Here is an 18756-nt window from a genome sequence, read left to right on the forward strand (position 1 = left end):
CAGAGCATCTGGGCAGGTCAGCAGTTTCCATCTCCATGGGTCAGAGGGGCAGGGTCTCAGAAGGCTGGCTTCTTAAGACAAGACTCAGCTCAATCTCTATCTGACTTAGCAGAGGTTTTTGGATTCTCAGATGAGTGCTAACCAGAAGCAAGTAGGTTGTCTTTCTGTTTCTGTAATGAGAAGACCAAAAACGCTGACGATGACCATAGAGGAAGAGAATGTACACACATAAACACAGCAATCTCTATCCTATAAATAGCTCTAATTAAATGAAAACACCCACACACTCTCATCTTTTTTGTTTTTCCTGCTGGACATCATGGGAGGTCTTTGCTGCAGAACCTCTGGCACTTGCCAACAATAACCAGGCTCTGAGAAGGAGCCATTTCAATGTTGCTCTAACATTTCTTGCCAGTTAAAGTCTAAACTCTTTTTTGAGGTTTCATTCTGGTCCTTCTCTCTCTTCTCTTTGTCTTTTGAGATGATTTTTGGAGTCCTTACCTGTAACACCATATTCCTTCCTGCCAAGCATTATCCAACTGATTTATGAAAGCAGCTCGGCAGGGCTTAATTCATCACATTATTAAAATAGCACCATGAGGATTTCCCTTGGAGGGAGGAGCTGTGCTATTCTGGTTTCATTTTTAAAATGGCCCAGATAATATTAAACATGGCACAGAAGTCTCTTTCTCTTATAAACCAATTGGAATGGGAGACGGGACTCAGCTGTCGGGGGCTGCTGAGGAAAGTCCCAGGGTTCCAAGATGGTTCCATCTCCGTACATGGAGGTTGTAGAGGTGCTGCATACTGATTGCTTATACATTGTTCTCCAGGGTCCCATCTGGGCCCACCCTTTTGTCTCCTTTCCCATTCTGCTCTTCAGCCTGAATGGGTTCTTGGGTTCATGCTATATAGCTCAAGAAAACACAGTGTAAAACACAACAGGTGAACCAAGGAAATAATAAAACTTTTCCTCTTAAAATTAGAGTTTTCAAGAGAAAATATGGTCACTTAACTCCCAAGTTTGTGAACAGAAGAAATAGATTCTGAAAAGGTTTACTTATTCAAGTTCACATAGCAAAACAGGGGCAGAGCCAGGGCCACTCATAAAGGAAGCAATTCTAGGTGGTCTCTTCAATATCGCACTCTGTGTTTGTATGTCTCATGCCAGTTTTAGATCTCCAAACACTCCCACACACTCAGGCCACAACTATTTCATTGAGCATAAATATTTAGTGCCCCTCTGTGCTTCCAAGCATCCTCTGAATAGTTCTATCATTTTCCTAATGACCCTGAACTCATCTGTTTCTAACTCTGCCTGTTCTACTCCTTGAAGACTAGAATCATATTTTAATTATCTTCATATTGCTGATACCTGTGCTAGCTGAACTGTACTGATTTTTTTTCAGACCAGACTCTGTTTTAGATACTTAGGAAGATCTAAAAAATATAAAGTGCAGTCTTCTTTATTCCAAGGACTGAAGGAGAGGTATAGGACATACATGTTTAACTTTTTACTCCCCTGTACCGGAAGACCATAAAAAATCACACTTATATATTAAATAAAAATTTAAACAAAATTTTAAATGGTATGTAGAGTGATTTTTTTATTCTGTCATCTTCTTACTCTTATCCACTACAAATATTTGAACTATTTGGACAGTTTTAAGTGCCGAGAACATGTATAATTTGCTCAAGCCTGTATTTGAGCCCAATTTCAGCCTTAAAATCTGTCTGAGCTTGAGCAAATTATTAATCTTAATAAGTCTTGTTTTATTTCAACCAAAAATCAAGGTACTAGTAAAATTAGTACTTACTTCATAGGGATGTTGTAAAAATTAAATGAAATAATGTACATTTGTCCCTTGGTATCCATAGGCAGTGGGTTTTAAGAACTTCTGGGGTACTAAAACCCACAGATGCTCAAATCCTGTATATAAACTGGCACAAAACTGACATGTGACTTACACTTTCTGCTATACATTTTCCATTATTTCTAGATTACTTATAATACCTAATAAAATGTTCATGCTGTGTAAATAGTAGTTATACTGTTGTTTAGGGGATAATGACAAGAAAAATGTCTGTATATGTTTGACACAGATGCAATGTTTTTTAAAATATTTTTTGTTGGATCTACCCACGTGGAGTCCATGCATTCAGGGAGCTGATTGTAAGCAATGCTGAAAATGCATTAGGTCAAATTATCATAGGTGAATAGCCTGGGCCTCCTTGTGTCCAGACACTTCAGCTGAGGGTTAGACTTGATATTTTTACTAGGATCTACAATTTCTTGCTCAATACATGAGAATAATAGTTCTTTCTAGGCACACTTGTGGTCTTCAGGCTGGCTAAATTTGTATGTATTTGAGGGATCCCAAACTTGATTTTCAGTAGGTTTTCTCTTCAGTTGTTTGGTTACTTGCTGGGTAGTGAGGGCCTCTTTCCAATTCAGATTGGAATTAGAATTGGAATCAGAATACCATAGCATAATAATTGGATCAAAAAATGGCAGAGAGTTTCCAGTGAGTCAGGGTGACCTGTGACATCAAAAGTAACAGTGTAAACTGAGATTGTACTAATGGACTCCTGAGAATTAGAACAAGGTGCTGATACTCCTACTATATTTTGTGCTGCTCAGAATTCAGTGGACTACTTTACTAACTTCTGAGGATTGCATTTTAAATGAATGTTGACGAATTACAAGTTCAGAAATTTTGAACCAGTGGAGTGAAGAGGCTTGAAAACATGTAACTAAGGATAATTTGAAGAATGAAAGAGACATGACCAAATGGGGTGCTATTGTGTATTTCAAATATTTATGAGGGATAATAAACAAACCTGTCAAGAGTACTCACAGTATTATAAGTAGTCCATTAGGGAAGAAATTTAGGTAAGACCAAATTTTGGCTTAAAGTTAGGAAAGTAAACTGTAAGAATAAGGATTTTATCCAGGCATGATGTTATATGCCTGTAACCCTAGAACTCTGGGGGGCTGACGCAGGAGGATTGAAAGTTTGAGACCAGAACAGGCTGGGCAACTTAGCAACTCAAAGAGATCCTGTCTCACAAAAGAGGTGGAGTGCTAGGGATGTAGATAACAGTGAAGGTCCTGGGTTCAATCTTCAGTATTACAAAAAGAAAAGAGAATAGGAATTCTTTTTTTGGGGAGAAGGGGGCATTTTTTTTAACTGCTTTTCTTTAGTGTCCAAATCAGAACTTTGGCAATTAGTTAAGACTTAATAAACATTTGTCAAAGGAATGAATAATGTTTTTTCAAATACAGTAGTTAGAGCTGCCAGAATGGACTCGCATGCCTTAGGAAGTAATGAATTCTTTCCTGGAATTACCCAGGAAAGATATTCAGTGAGATGTGATAGAAGACATTGAAACATGGAATGGGGGCTGGGCTAGATGACCTTCAAGGTCCATACCAACCTTGAGGTATAATGACTGTATAAATTATGAAAAGGGCTGGTGCCCAGGAAGCAATCATAAGTTTGGTGCCCTTCCAAAACAGCCTTTCAGCAATTCATTTATCCCCCAACACCCTATCTGCCCACTCTGGGTTTTGGTTGTAATGAACCCGTGGTTAGCAGAGGTGCTCATTCATTAATTGAATGATTGTTGTGACCTTCCTCTGATCTGGCAAGGACACTACTTTCAGCTCTGACTTCTATCATCTTCTCCTGAGAGTGTCCCTGAACAAGGTCTGGCAGTCATCACAAACAGGGAAGGATGTACTTTTCCCTTGGAATTCAGTCCTGAGGATCCCTTTTTTCTCCAGCCCTAACCCTGGGCCCAGCCAGTATAATATCTGGGCCTCCTGATTATTCTTCTTGGCCTCCTTCTGTCCACACACTCCACACCGGACTTACTTTCTCTCTCTCTCTCTCTCTCTCTCTCTCTCTCTCTCTCTCTCTCTCATCAGAGCAGGAACCAAATTCCCTCAGTCCCTAACTGGTGTGTAGACTCACAGCATAAACATGATCCCTGGCATTAATCATGGGTAATGGAAACCAGAGATGATCTGTCATCTAGTTGGCTATCTTGTTGCTGAGTCAATGCAACTTTTAAAAAACACACTAAGAAATACACACAGGCTGGGAAAAGAGCATGAAAGAAATTCCAAGGAATATTTTCCTTTGCTTTTCTTATTTTAATTATACAGGAATTCAGTCACAAGGAAAACATAAAAAAATCAAAAATAGAATCAGGACTTCTAAGGATCTGCCATAGAGTAATATGTGGAGAAAAGCCTCTTTGTATTTATAGATCATTCTCATAACAAGAGATTTAACTATTTCAATATGAAAAATATACATTGTTCATGTGGTAGCTGCTATACAATTGCTGCTCTCAGCATTCTGGGTTTTTTTTTGTTAAATTTTTTTATTGGTACATTTTAGGTATACATTTACATTTATCATTGGGTACTTGTACCTTTGCATGATATGTCTTGGATCTTATTTTTTCCCCATTTCCTGTTCTCTCTTTACCGCTTCCACCCTTCGCTATTTACAAAGACTTTGTTTCCATTTTTCCCTTTTCTCATAATTTTTCCTTTCCCTTCTTTCCTTTCCCCTACCCTTCCCACTTCCCCTACCCCTTTGGACCTTTTCTTCCTATTTCACATTATCAATTATTCATTTTAATCATTATTTCCACTTTCAGTTTCTCACACCAGAGAAACTATTCGGCATTTACACATGTGTGTTCCATTTATTTCACGTAAGAGTATGGCCTCAATATGCATCCATTTAGCTATAAATGTCTCTAGTTTCTCATTCTTTATAGGTGAGTAGTACTCCATTTTATACAAAAAAACCTCCACATCTTCTTTATCCAGTATCCAGTAGATAGGCACTTGGGCTGTTTCCAAGCTTTTGCTATTACAAACTATGGTGCTATAAACATGGGTGCACATATATTGCTCTGGTATGATTCTTTTAATTCTTTTGGGAAGATACCCAGCAGGGGAATAGCCGGGTCAAATGGGACCTCTAGTCCTAGTTCTTTGAGGTATCTCCATACTGATTTCCACAGTGGTTTCACCAGTCTGCATCCCTACCAACAATGCAGAAGGATTCCTTTCTCCCCACAACCCTGCCAACATTTTTTTATTGGTTGATTTCTTGATAGCAGCCATTCTTTCTGGGATGAGGTGGAATCTCAGTGTTGTTTTCATCTGCATCTCTCGAATGACCAGTGATGTTGAACATTTTTTCATATGTTTATTTGCTGCTTTTACTTCTTTGTCTGAAAAGTGTTTGTGCATTTCAGATGCCTGATGCTGAATTGGGTCTTTAAATTTGGGAGATCTGATTTTTTTCATTTCTTTATATATTCTAGATAGTAGTCCTTCGTCTGAGGTAAAGCTGCTAAAATATTTTTCCCACATTGTAGGTTGTCTCTTAGCTCTGTTGGTAGTTTCTTTTGCAGTGCAGAAGCTTTTTAATAAGATGAGATCCAGTTGTTGATTCTTTGTGCTAGTTCCCATGCTGCTGAGGTTTTGTTCATAGTGTCTTTTCCTATACCAATATCTTCAAGAGTTCTACCTAACTTATCTTCCAGCAAGTTTAGTGTTTCTGTTTTAATATTTAGATCTTTAATCCACTTCGATCTTAGTTTAGTGCATGGTGATAGATATGGGTCTAGTTTTAATCTTTGGCAGGTTAAAATCCAGTTTTTCCAACACCATTCATTAAAGAGCCTATCTTTCCTCCAGTGAGGATGGTTGGCTCCTTGGTCAAAAATGAGGTGACTGAGTATGTCTGGAGTTGTTTCTGGATCTTCCAATCTATTCCACTGATCCTCAGGTCTGTTTCTTTGCCAGTACCATGCTGTTTTGATCACAGTAGTTTTGTAGTATAGTTTCAAGTTGAGGATTGTGATACCCCCTGCCATGTCTCTGTTACCTTGAATTTCTTTTGCTATTCTAGGTCTCTTATGGTTCCAAATGAATTTTTGGATTGTTTTCTCTAGTTCTGAGAAGTATATTGCTGGAATTTCAATTGGCATTGCATTAAATCTATATAGCAGTTTTAGAAGTATGGCCATTTTCACTATATTGGTTGTTCCTACCCAGGAGCAAGGGATGTCTTTCCATTTTCTTATATCCTCTTCGATCTCTTTTTTCAGAGTGTTGTAGTTTTCAGTGTAGAGCTCTTTTGCTTCCTTTGTTAGACTGATTTCTAGACATTTCATTATTTTGGATGCTATTATGAAAGGAATTGTTTCCCTAATTTCACTCTCAGTGAGTCTGTTATTTGTGTACAAGAAGGCTATTGTTTGTTGAGTTTTGACCTTGTATCCAACTACTCTACTGAATCTGTCAATTAAATCTAGAAGCCTTTTGGCAGAGTCTTTTGGGTCTTCTATCTAGAGTGTCATATCATCAGCAAATAATGACAGTTTAAATTTCTTCCTTTCCTAACTGTACTCCTTTTATTTCTTTCTCTTTTCTAATTGCTGTGGCTAATGTTTCCAGAACTATATGGAATAGGAGTGGTGATAGTGGACAATCTTGTCTTGTTCCTGATTTTCTTGTGAATGTTTTCAGTTTTTGACCATTTAGTATGATGTTAACTGTTGGTTTTTCATAGATAGCCTTAATCAGGTTGAGATAAAGACCTTCCATTCCAATTTTCTGTAGGGTTTTTATCATGAGTGGGTGTTGGATTTTGTTGAATGCTTTTTCTGAATCTATTGAGATGATCATATGGTTTTTGTCCTTGACCTTGTTAATAAAGTGTATTACATTTATTGATTTACCTATGTTGAACCATCCTTGCATCCCTGGGATAAATTCAACTTTGTCAGGGTTTATGATCTTCTTAATGACCCTTTGTATTCTGTTTTCCAGTATCTTGTTAGGGTTTTTTGCATCTATGTTCATTAGGGAGATTGGCCTCTAGTTCTCTTTTTGGGTTGGGTCTTTCCCTGGTTTTGGAATCAGAGTAACACTTGTTTCCAGGAATGAATTTGGAAGTATTGCTTTCCTTTCAATTTCACTGGGAAGTTTAAAGAGCAATGGTGATAGTTCTTCTTTAAATGTCTTGTAGAATTCAGCAGTGAAGCCGTCAAGACCTGGGCTTTTCTTTGTTGGTAAATTTTTTATTATGTTTTCAGTTTCACTGATTGTAATTGGAGTGTTTAGTTTTTTTTATACCAGGGATAAAACTCAAGTTCTTGTGCTTTCGCAGCAGGTGGCAAAACCACTGAGCTAAATACCTGGCCCGTGTTTAGTATTTTTATATCTTCTTCATTTAACTTTGGCAATTCGTATGTATCTAGGAATCTATCCATTTCTTCTGTGTTTTCCATTTTATTAGAGTACAGTTTCTTAAAGTAGGTATTGATGATCTTCTGGATCTGTTGTAATCACCTTTTTCATTCTTAATTGCATGGATTTGAGCCTTTTCTTTCCTTTTTTTTGATAAGGTTGGCTAAGGGTTTATCGATTTTATTTATTCTTTCAAAAAACCAACTCTTCAATTCATTGATTTTTTTGTATCGTTCTCTTAGTCTCCATTGCATTGATTTGTACTCTGATTGTTATAATTTCCTCTCTTGTATGAGCTTTGGATTTATCCTGCTCTTCTTTTTCTAGGAACTTGAGGTTCCACATTAGGTTGTTTATGTGAGTTCTCTCTGTTTTCCTAAAGTGGGCATTCACTGCTATGAATTTCCTGCATAGAACTGCTTTCATTGTGTCCCACAGATTCCTGTATGTTGTACTGGCATTATCATTTGCTTTTAGAAACTGTCTAATTTCTTCTTTAATTTCCTCTTTGACCCATTGGTTGTTCAGGAGAGGGTTATGCAATTTCCATGTGTTTGTGGAAGTTTTGTGGTTTCTTATGCTATTGATCTCCAATTTTATTGCAGTTTTATGGTCTGATAGTATACGGGGGTAACTTCAATTCTTTTGCATTTACTTAAACATGTCCTATGAGCTAGCATGTGATCTATTCTGGAGAATGACCCATGTGCAGCCAAAAAGAATGAGTATTCTGATTTTGTGGGGTGGAACACTCTGTAAATATCTATTAAGTCCATTTGTTCAATAACTTGGTTCAGTTCTAGAATTTCCTTGTTAACTTTTTGTCTAGATGATCTGTCTATTTGTGATAGTGGGGTATTGAGGTCCCCCACTACAATTATATTAGTGCTTATTTGGTTTTTCATGTCCATTAATATTTGTTTTGTATAGTCGGGGGCATTCATATTTGGTGCATATATATTTAGGATTGTCATCTCTTCCTCTTGGATTGTTCCCTTCACAAGGATGTAGTGACCATCTTTGTCTCTCTTAATTAGTTTTGGTTTGAAATCTATTTTGTCTGCAAATAAGATTGCTACCCCTGCTTTTTTCCAGGTTCCTGTCATATGGAGAACTGTTTTCCATCCTTTTACTTTCAGTGTATGAATGTTTTTTGAATTAGGTGTGTTTCTTATATGCAGCATATTGTTGGATTTTGCTTCTTAATCCATTCTGCCAGTCTATTTCTTTTGATTTTGTGAATTGAGGTCATTAACATTGCTGGTTATAATTGATGAATATTGACTCATCCTTGTCATGATGTTTTACTGTTTTTGGTTCTTTTATTTTTTATTTTTCCCCTTTTCCCTTTAGTTTCTTGCCTTTCCTGGTGGCTTCCCTCTGTTGGGCCTCATGGAGTTGTGATCTTTATTGTCTTTTTCTAGGGTATTGTTTAGAATTGTTTCGAGTGCTACTTTGGTGTTCATGTAATTTCTCAGATGTTGTTTTTCATGGATGTATCTAATTTTCCCATCAATTTTGAAAGATAATTTTGCAGTATACAACAATCTAGGTTGGAAGTTATTTTCTTGTAGGGCTTGAAATACTTCACTCCAGGCTCTCCTTAACTTGAGGGTTTGTGTTGAGATGTCTGAGCATTCTGTTATAGTGAACAGGGAACTCATTTTGAAGTTAGAAAAGCTGAGTTTAAAATTTACTTCCTTCCTTTATTATTTCTGTGATTTTGGGTGAACTGCTTTCTGTTTTCTAAGCTTGGTTAATTCACCTGTAAAGTGAGAATCAATATCTACTACATAGGATTTTAATGATGATTTAATAACATAGTCATCTGTCCAGTACAGACTCTGAAATATAGCAGTCATTTGACAAAGGTTAATTGATTCTAGATTTGGTTGTAGTTGAAAAATAGCCCAGGAACATGAAGCCTAACATTATGCAAGACCAAGAATACAATGCAGTACTCATTCTTCACTCACACCACTGGTCCTAATACCTGTGTAGCGGGTGTTTTTGTTTTTTGGCATTTCACATTGATTGAATAATTTTTTGAAGTGATAGGGAATCATTTTACTTTGGGCCACGCTAACATGGCTTTGCTGTTAGAATCAGCAGCTGCACAGCACACATGGGAAAAATGCAAAGTCCAGCCAAGTTGATTCAAGATTGAGACTTTCTAGAGAATACACTTAGAAGATATATACAATTAAGTGAAGATGAGCAACAAGGTACAAATCAGAGGTGACTTATCTTCATTTGGACATTCATCAAGCACAATCTGCTAAGTTTTCATCTTAATTAGTACTGAAGCATTTGACTCAATTTGTATCTAATCCCTAAGCCTAATTACTTCCTAGATCATTATTTATTACCTAGTGTGGTGACACTTGGACAAATATTCTCATTTCAAGTTGATAACCAGAGGGGCTAAGGAATTTCCTGAAATTACCATCTGCTATGAGGTTAGGCTGGAACCCAGAAGGACTTTGAATTATCTAAAAATAGATTCCAGTGTTGGACTGAAGCTGGGTCTGCCTAATAACTTCTAGGAAGCCTGAGGTACAAGGCCATCTGTGAAGGTGGCTCACTGAATGCTGAATGTTCAATAAGCAAGCATAAGCCCTATGACTGGGGTAACTGTTTTATAACTCACTCAAGCAGAACACTTCTAAGTGTGAAAAGGGCCACTACAATATTCTGCAGGAATATATATAAACAGGACTGTGGTGAAAAATCCAAGACATATATCACCCTCTCTAAGGGAGACTGTTCTGGGGACCTGGGTCTACCCATGAGCCAACAGTCCATGAGTCTACAACTTGACCTTGGAACTTGCAGCTCAGGTTTTCTTGGAGATTCTTGGTTTGGAATTATGGAAATGGCATCTTCCTGACTGAACTGATCATGTCCTGGGGTGAGTTGCATTTAGTGGGTCCCAGGCACTAACAAAAGGGTTGCACATAATTACAGTTCACTACATAAATGGTTCTTTCATTGTGGTCTACATACCTAGGGCCAAGGTTTCTCCAAGGTAGTACAGAGAATCATACAAAATATTTAGAAAATGTCCAGAACATAGCAGTTCTCTCTTTGAGGGAGGAAGGCTGTTTATTTTACCTTTAATAATTTTTGAAGAAACTGATTTAGAGCTTTTGAACAGACTTCTTAAACTATTAGCATCGTTAGTTTTCTCTTTTAGGTCTTCTGTGAAAGTTAATTTGGTGGTTTTGTAATACTGCTGTAAATTTAACTTCTTATGTGTAATTGTGTGAATCAGAAAGCTGTTTGACAATACAGTGGGAAAAACAGGGGTCCAGAAAGTGTTATGTGTTTGGACCCAAGCTTGCCATAAATAGACTGTGACTTGAAATGAATTACTCAAGGTTTTTAGGTTTTAGTATTTCTTTGTCTGTTTTTGCATATATATTATATATATAATATATTTAATATATATTAGTATACATGGTCATAAACCACCTTTACCAGTTGATAGACATTGGAGTTGCTGGTACTTGTCAGCTTTTATGAGTAGTGTTACTATGAATGCTTTTGCACAGATTTAGGTATCTACTTAGGAGTGCAACTGGTGGATCATTTGGTAACTGTGTTTAAGCTTCTGAGGAACTGTCAGAGTTTTCCAAAGCAGCTGTACTATTTTACATTCTCACTAGTGATGTTTAATAGTTCCGTTTTATCCACGTCCTTATCAATACTTGTTATTATTTGTATTTTTTATTCTAGCTATCCTATTGTGTGCAAAGTAGTATATAGTTAGAACTTTGATTTGCATTTTTCTGACAGTTTCTCTAAGTGCTCTTACAAACATTTATCGTGATTGGTGTTCCTAATGCTGGAATATTCCTAAATACAGGACTGGGTGAGAATTTGAGGATGAAAGTATGTTTAAAGTTCAGCTTTAATCCATGGAAGAAAATTGAATCAGCTGAATACCTAACTATACAAGAAGCTGGCAGTCCCAGCAGTGAGAAAGGAGTGGCATGGAAGGCTTTCCCTTCAGATGGAGACTGACGGCCAGCTGATATCCATCAATAATCAGAACATTAGCTGTTGTGCCTGCCCCGATGTTTTGTTTCTCTAGGGGCTCTTCAACAACAGAAGGAGAATTACATCTCCCTTGAACATGTATCCATCTTTCAGCTTCCAGAATGACATTTGCTTGCTCTGATCTTGATGAGTGTCTCCTGCAGCTTCTTGCTTTATCAAACGGATTGTGTTAAAATTTAGTATGGGAACAAAAAGCAAGCAAGAGAGGAATGCATCATTTTGCTAGGTTTGAAACCCATCATTTCAAAGTGATAACACATCAGTAAAGACAAATGAGAATAGATCCAGAGAGCTTGTGTTCTTATGGGCCCAGGCCAAGCTAGCTTAAGCAGTTGTTATTTTTTATGGGCACTGGAATTATTAGTGAAGTTGTTATGCATGCTTAGTCCCCATGGTCTGGTGATGCAATTCAAGGTGGGACCTTAACAACTGTTTTTTTTCTCTTAAGTTTCATCATTATCTGTGTTGCTAACATTGAGAAGAAGAAATGTAAGCAATCCAAAATTGTATATATTTGGTTTCATAACAGAATATGGATTATTTTTCTTTACACTATATGTGCTTTTATGTTGTGTTGTTGGTGTTAACACACTGTTAGAATGATCTTATGTGAAAATGCTGGCAGGGAGAGACAGTAAAGAATATATACTCTATTGCATGCCTAAGGGATACAATAAAAACTTTTTTATACCTTGTATTGGAAGGTAAATTACTCAGAGGTGTCAGTATCTCTGCATGGGGAGGGTTATGGCCAATATTTACATTTCTTTTCATTTTTAAGTTTTATTTACTATTGTATTTATTTTTATTAGTACATATTTGCAGCACATAATGATTATATCTGTCATGGCGAACTGGTACATGTACATAACACAACTTAATTCTTTTTTTTATCCCCTTCCTCTCTAACCCTTCCCTTCTCCCTCCAACCCTTGGACCCTTTCCCATTTGCAAAACTTCTATTTCCACTTTTTTTCTTCAATTCTCTCTTTTTTTCATTCCTTTTCCCTTCTTTCTTTCTCCCTCCTTCCATGTCCGGTTCCCCTTCCTATTTAAAAAAGACCTCCCTACTTCCTATTATCTATCTTTTATTTCCATTTTGTTTTTCTCATATAAGAGCAACCACAAGATATATAAACTCATATGTCTGTTTTATTTCACTTAATATTATGATCTCAAGATGTATTCATTTACCTATCAATTCCTCAAGTTTATCCTTCTTTGTGGCAGACTAGTACTCTATTTTGTATTTTCTTTATCCATTTATCTGTTGATAGGCATATAGGCTGTTTCCAAGATTTAGCTACTGTAAATTGTGCTGCTATAAACATGGACATGCATGCATCCCTGTAATATGGTGAACTTAATCCTATTGGGAAGGTGCCTAGAAGCAGAATAGCTGGGACAAATGGAATTTTTGTTTTTAGTGTTTTGAGGAATCTCTATTCTGATTTCTATAGTACTTGTACTAGTTTACATTCCCACCAACAATGTACAAGGATTTTTTCCCCGCAGACTTGCCATAATTTGTTATTATTTAATGTCTTGATGATTGTGATTTTTTTGAAAACTTCTTATATGTACTTGTATGCAGAGATTTCCTGATCCACTGCATGTTTATTTCTTCAGCCTCATCTCTTACTTCTTTACTACTTTATGATGTATGTACTTAGTTCTCAAAAGAAAGAAAACCAATAGAATATATACAGATATAAGAGGAGGTTTATTAGGAAGAACTGGCATGTACAATTATGGAGGCTAAGAATTCACAGTACACGCCACCTGCAAGGTAGAGAATCAGGAAAGTTGGTGGTATAACTACAGTCTGAGTCCAAAGGCCTAAAACATGGGGCCAGAGTGATAATGAGGGATCCGCATGTCAGAACTGAAGGTCAAAGATCCAAGAACCTGGAGCTCTGATGTCCAAAGACTGAATGAGTTGGATGTTTCAGTTCCAAAGGGGAGAGAAGATTGGCTTTTCCTCTACCTTTTTGCTCTGTGTTGGCCCAAAGTGGATTGGACAATGCCTGTCCGCATTGGCGAAGGTGTAGCTTCTCTACTTGTTTTCTGACTCAAATGCTAATTTTTTCCAGTAACATCTTCATAGACAAACTCCTGAAATGTTTCACCTACTACCTGGTGACACATGAAGTTAACTACCCCATTCTATACCCCGGCCATATTAAGATACTTACATTTCTTTGTACATTCATTTCTTGCCTTATGGTTTTGCAAGTGCTATTTTCATTGCCTGGAAGAATTTTCCATGAAAGTGTCTATCTTGTGAATTCATTTCAGTTCTTCAAGACTTGGCTCAATAGTCTTTTCTGTGAAGGCTTCTCTGACTATATCTGCTCCCCTACAGATAGGAGAGCTAGCCCCTTCCTCTGTTTTATATAGTTATACCTTATAAATTTTGTATTTTTTCCCAAATTTATTGAGCATTTATTATATGTTGTACATTGTGCTAGGTCTAAAACAATTGTAACATGACAATTTCTCTTAGATTTCTTGACAGAGCAGAAGGGAAAGAAAAATATATAGGAAATTATAATGTAAAGTAAAAGCTTTGAAATTGGAAGGATGCTTTGAGAGGAGGTGTGAAGGACCTATAGGGAGACATGGCTTATTGATGGATTTTGAGTAAACTGACATCTGGCCTGAGTTTTTAAGGAGGAGCAAGCATTAACCAGTAACAAGAGACAGGATAACAGGTTGATAGCAAAAGAAAACAAGGACACTACCTGGTGAGGAGAGAAAGGACAGGAAGTTTGTGAGGCTGAAAGGCGTCAAGGTTGTTGGAGAACATAGTGGGAACGTATTGTGGGAGAGCAGAAGGTAACTGTGCTATAAGTTAAAGCTGGGGAGGTAGGCTACACTCTTTTCCAAAATAATTATTCTCTGATACACTATGTTCTCTCCTCTCCTTCAGAGAAAGGATCTTGTTTATCTAGGTTTATATTTCAGTGGCTACTACAATATAATTTATGGTGGGCATTGCAAAAATACCCACTGAAAGAATAAATGGGTGCATGACCATTAGTGTTGGGATCCCAAGTTAGTTGTAAACTATCCTTACAGATGAAACAAGTATTTTCACAAAACATTTGGTTGACTTTGAGAAAAGATGTTGCTTTCATTCTTTTTACTCCCCATTTCTTCCATTTTATTACCATATATTTCCTAAAAAGAAGGTCTGGCTAGTGTCAAAACAAAGCAGACGACTCTGGTTTTAATTATGCTTTTCAAGGCTGAGCCTGCTGGGCAAATGCTGCCTGGGTCTAACTTGAGCTATGATCAGAAACATTTTGTCTACTTTCCTTGTAAGTGCTGAATGGAGTGCATGAAGCTTAAATTGGTAAGGGTTGAATTTTAGGTTTTATCTTTTAATAGAGGGTGATAAGATTCTAAAGCCTCAGCCTTCTTTGCTATCTGGATGTGGATGGTGGGAACAGTCACCAAAGTGATGTGCTGGTTGTTGGTGGTGGGGCCTGGAGTTAACCTCAGAGAAACACAAACATGAGTGGGTGGAGTGTATGCTTTCCATGAGAATCTTTCTCCCTCTCTTTCACAGCCTGGCCCACATGATTGGGCCTTTTGCCAGCAAGCAAAGCAATGGATTGTTTTTTCCATTGGTCAGAGGAAGTTTTCTTTCTTTTTTTCCTTTTTGTGAATGGAGATAAAAACTTTCATTTTAAAGGAGAACTTTAGGAATTTCATTTTAGTAAAATGAAAGACTGCTCAGATACCCAGGAAGCATTAGAGGGAAGTACACCGACTGAAGCAATGGGGTTCTTGGAATCCTGCAGAAATGAATGCAAATCCTATTTCTAATATGGACCAGCTGTGTATCTCTTGAAGTCTATATACCTTTCTGGGCCTTTTTTTTTTTTTTTTTTTTTTTACTATAACATGGGCTTATTTTAGATAAATGAGTACAAGTAAAGTATTTAACAGTCATTCAATATTTGTTATTTTTCTTCTTTTGCTCTTGAACTAAGACAAAGGTTTACCCCATCTTCCCATAAGTCTTCAGTATATTTGGGGACAAAGTCATGAACACACACCTAAGACATCAAAGGGAAAGCTTTGCATGTACAATGTCTTATCCCGCTAGCTGATCTCATCCCCTTCAACTCAGCAAATGTTTGTAAAGTGTACGCTTGTGCTTGAAACTACATGAGATGGTGAAGTTTATAGTTGGATAAGAGATAGTGACCTCTATCTTCTAGAAACTCATCTTTTACTACAATGATAGAACTTTATATATAGGGCTGGTAACTTGCACAAAGCAATGTGGTGTGTGCGTGTGTGATCATGCACATGATATAGTTTTGGGAGGGGAGAAATCATCAAGGCCTTAAAGAATGAAGGATATCTTGTAATTATTTTAGATGAAGTGGGAAGGCCTGTAAAATGAGTAAAAATATCACCCATGTAACTGCTTTTTCTTAGGGGCCATAGTTTGGACAAAGAAGTCTTTGTATTTCATAAATACCAATTTAATTTCTCTCTTAATGCCACTCAATATTCTTTTAAGTGCCAAGAACTTTGCTGCCTCTATGGTTCTGGGCTAGCTAATTTTTTTGGCTGTAATTCCATTCTCCAACTGTAGATTTGTGACTCATTCTTCCATCCCCAAAGTTCAGCTTCTCTACTAAACCTTTTCTTCTTTTGTTATATCATTACCTAATGTAGACACAGGTGCATATTTTAGGAGTGAATGAAATTAGTCTATATGTGCTCATGAAAGTTAATTTCTCTGAAAAATATTCCATTGATCCCCAGACCAGCTTGGAACTGTTAAAAAATTCCCATGACTAGTTTCTCAGTTCTTTGGATTTCCTCCTTCTGTCACTTTGTTTCTTATTGGGGCCGGAGAATACAAGCTTCTATAGAAATTGAAATCCCCCTCTGCTGCTAGCTTCCCTTCAAATCAACTCAACAGTGAGAAGAAAAGACAGAATTCTATCCATTTTACAGAACACTGGCCCCGCTCAACCAACATACTGATACCACACAGACCAATGGCATATGTGCTGGAAAAACACACAAATTAACATTAGTGTTAAAATATTTGCACTAATGGCCTGTGTCTGTTTCAAGAAGGTGTGGTCAAAAGAAGAAATGCTCATTTTTTATGAATAAGATTCTAAACCAAAGGTTTCAAAACAGGAAAACAAATACAAAACCACAATTTGATCATGTTGCAAAATTAATAATCTTGCCATTTTTACCTTCTAACATGCACATATCAATTTAAAGTGTTTTGGTACTTTGGAGAAACTATGGACCATACTTACCATAAGCAAAACTCCACAGATGTCCTGTATTTCAGTTATTTCTCTCAATGGTGGGAATGAACTCCAAGGTTGAATAGTGATCATCTAACCAGAAGTGACTCAGCCTGGCAAGGCCTTAGTATTTTAGCTGATGAATTTTTCAAAATAATCTTAAAAATTGATCAATCCAACAGGACAATTTAAATTTAGTAGGAAGCCATTGGGTCTTTGGGAGCTAGAGATAATAAGCAGGAAACAAAGGTTTTTTGCCTTCCCTTCCCCTTGGTGTGGTTCTTCTTCTTGCCCAGTTCCTGATGGAGTTGAGAGTTCTATGGATACCACTCCCACATCCCTTCCATGTGCAGTATATTTGCTCTGTTTATCCCCATGGGCCATGGATGGGAGGCCCTGCCGGTGACCTTCTAGCAGGAAAATGATGAGAGCAGCCCATTCTCAGCTCCACAGGCACTTGCTTAACTGGCTTTCCCTGAGACTCTGTTTATATCAGGACTTTTTTTCCTTTATTCAAAAATGCTCTCTTGTTCCTTATGTAATTTTTCAGGAAGGGATAAATTCTTTTTTCTTTTTTAAAATTTGGATGCAGCTCTAAAAGGCTTCCAGAGCATCAAACAGTTGGCTTTTACCATGTGGCTTATTGAATTCATACCATTTTCTTTGCCTTTTGCCACGCCACTCCATCAAATGGAAAGTCATTGGCAAGGATATAAGCATAGTTTTTTTCCCCATCTTTTCTCCTCTCCCTTTATCAGGAAAACACTGGGAAAACAGATTCCATACCCAGGCTTTGAGTGCCTGACATTCCTTCCCACATCAGATTTATTATCTCAGTAAGGAGAACAGAGCAGATAACACAAAGCTAACCTGTTTTTAGTTCAGCCAGCCCTGAGGGAGCAGGCTGGGCTCTCTCACCTCCTTGGAGACAGGAGGGCATTTTAAGGAATCAATCCTATCATTAATAGAGCATGAATTTGACCCATAAACTGTTGTTCTTTTACAAATAAAATAGATTTTATTTTCTTTCTTCTTTTTTGGGGGTGGGGTGGGGTGGGGTTGGTACAATTAAAGACAAGGTAAAACCAGCACTGCTGCAGTATAAACAAAAAGGTAGCAGGGTGCTACTTTTGAGAACTCTGCCTGAGTACCTACCTGGAACACTTGCCACTCTCTCGAGGTCACAGGTGGGATACTTGTAATCCAGTAATTCCTTGTCCAGATGATCTTTAGCCTGCTTCCAGGGTTTTCCTGGGCCTCTCTTTCTAGGGTATGTTCTCTGGAAGGCAGACATATGAACCTCTTCAGCCTCATGGATGATCAAGGTAGGATTCTTTATGAGCATGCAGATGGAGGCTGAATCCCATGATGGACAATAGGAGCAGGGCAGGAAGGTACAGGGTGGGCTATCTCCGTGATTCTATGTTCTGGTGCACAATTCATGGGAGTCTGAGACTCATGAGTTTGAGCTAGGCCTTAGAGTTTTTCATGATGGCAAATGTCAAAGAATAGAAGGATAAAACATGATTTACTTGATGTCAGTGAACTTCATAGAGAGTGCTTGAATATTTAGACTTTTACTGCATTGTTCTCCATTTGTATTTTTGCCCCTGCCCACCATGTTAAAACAGACCCTGGCTGGGGAAGGGTATGTTTACTTAGGCACTTTGCTCTGGTGAGGTATAAGTCAGTAGGAATGAGCTGAGTCATCCCCTTGTGTGCCTTGTTTTGCTTTTAGAGGTTTCAGTTACCTATAATCAACCAAAATGCAAAAATTATTACATAGAAAATTCCAGAGATAATTTATAAATTTTAAACAACTTCTCTTACTGGCTATTGTTATAAATGTCCTGTTTTGTAGGAAGAAAAGGGGCAAAGGGGAAGGAAGTGGGAGGGGTAGGGGAAAGGAAAGAAGGGAATAGAATTAATATGAGAAAATGGAAAAATAGGAACAAAATCTTTGTAAGTAGGCAGGAATGGAGGGGTTGAAGGGAGGGGTGGGCAAGGGTGAAAAATAAGAACCAAGAGAGATTATGTAAAGGTGCAAATTTCCAACAATGAATGTCATTATATTGTATACCTAAAATGTACCAATGATTAGAATGAATAATCGAT

Source organism: Heterocephalus glaber, unplaced genomic scaffold, assembly GCF_053883595.1.
Source record: "Heterocephalus glaber isolate CG9 unplaced genomic scaffold, H.glaber_assembly_v1.0 deba00001446, whole genome shotgun sequence".
NCBI lineage: Eukaryota > Metazoa > Chordata > Mammalia > Rodentia > Bathyergidae > Heterocephalus > Heterocephalus glaber.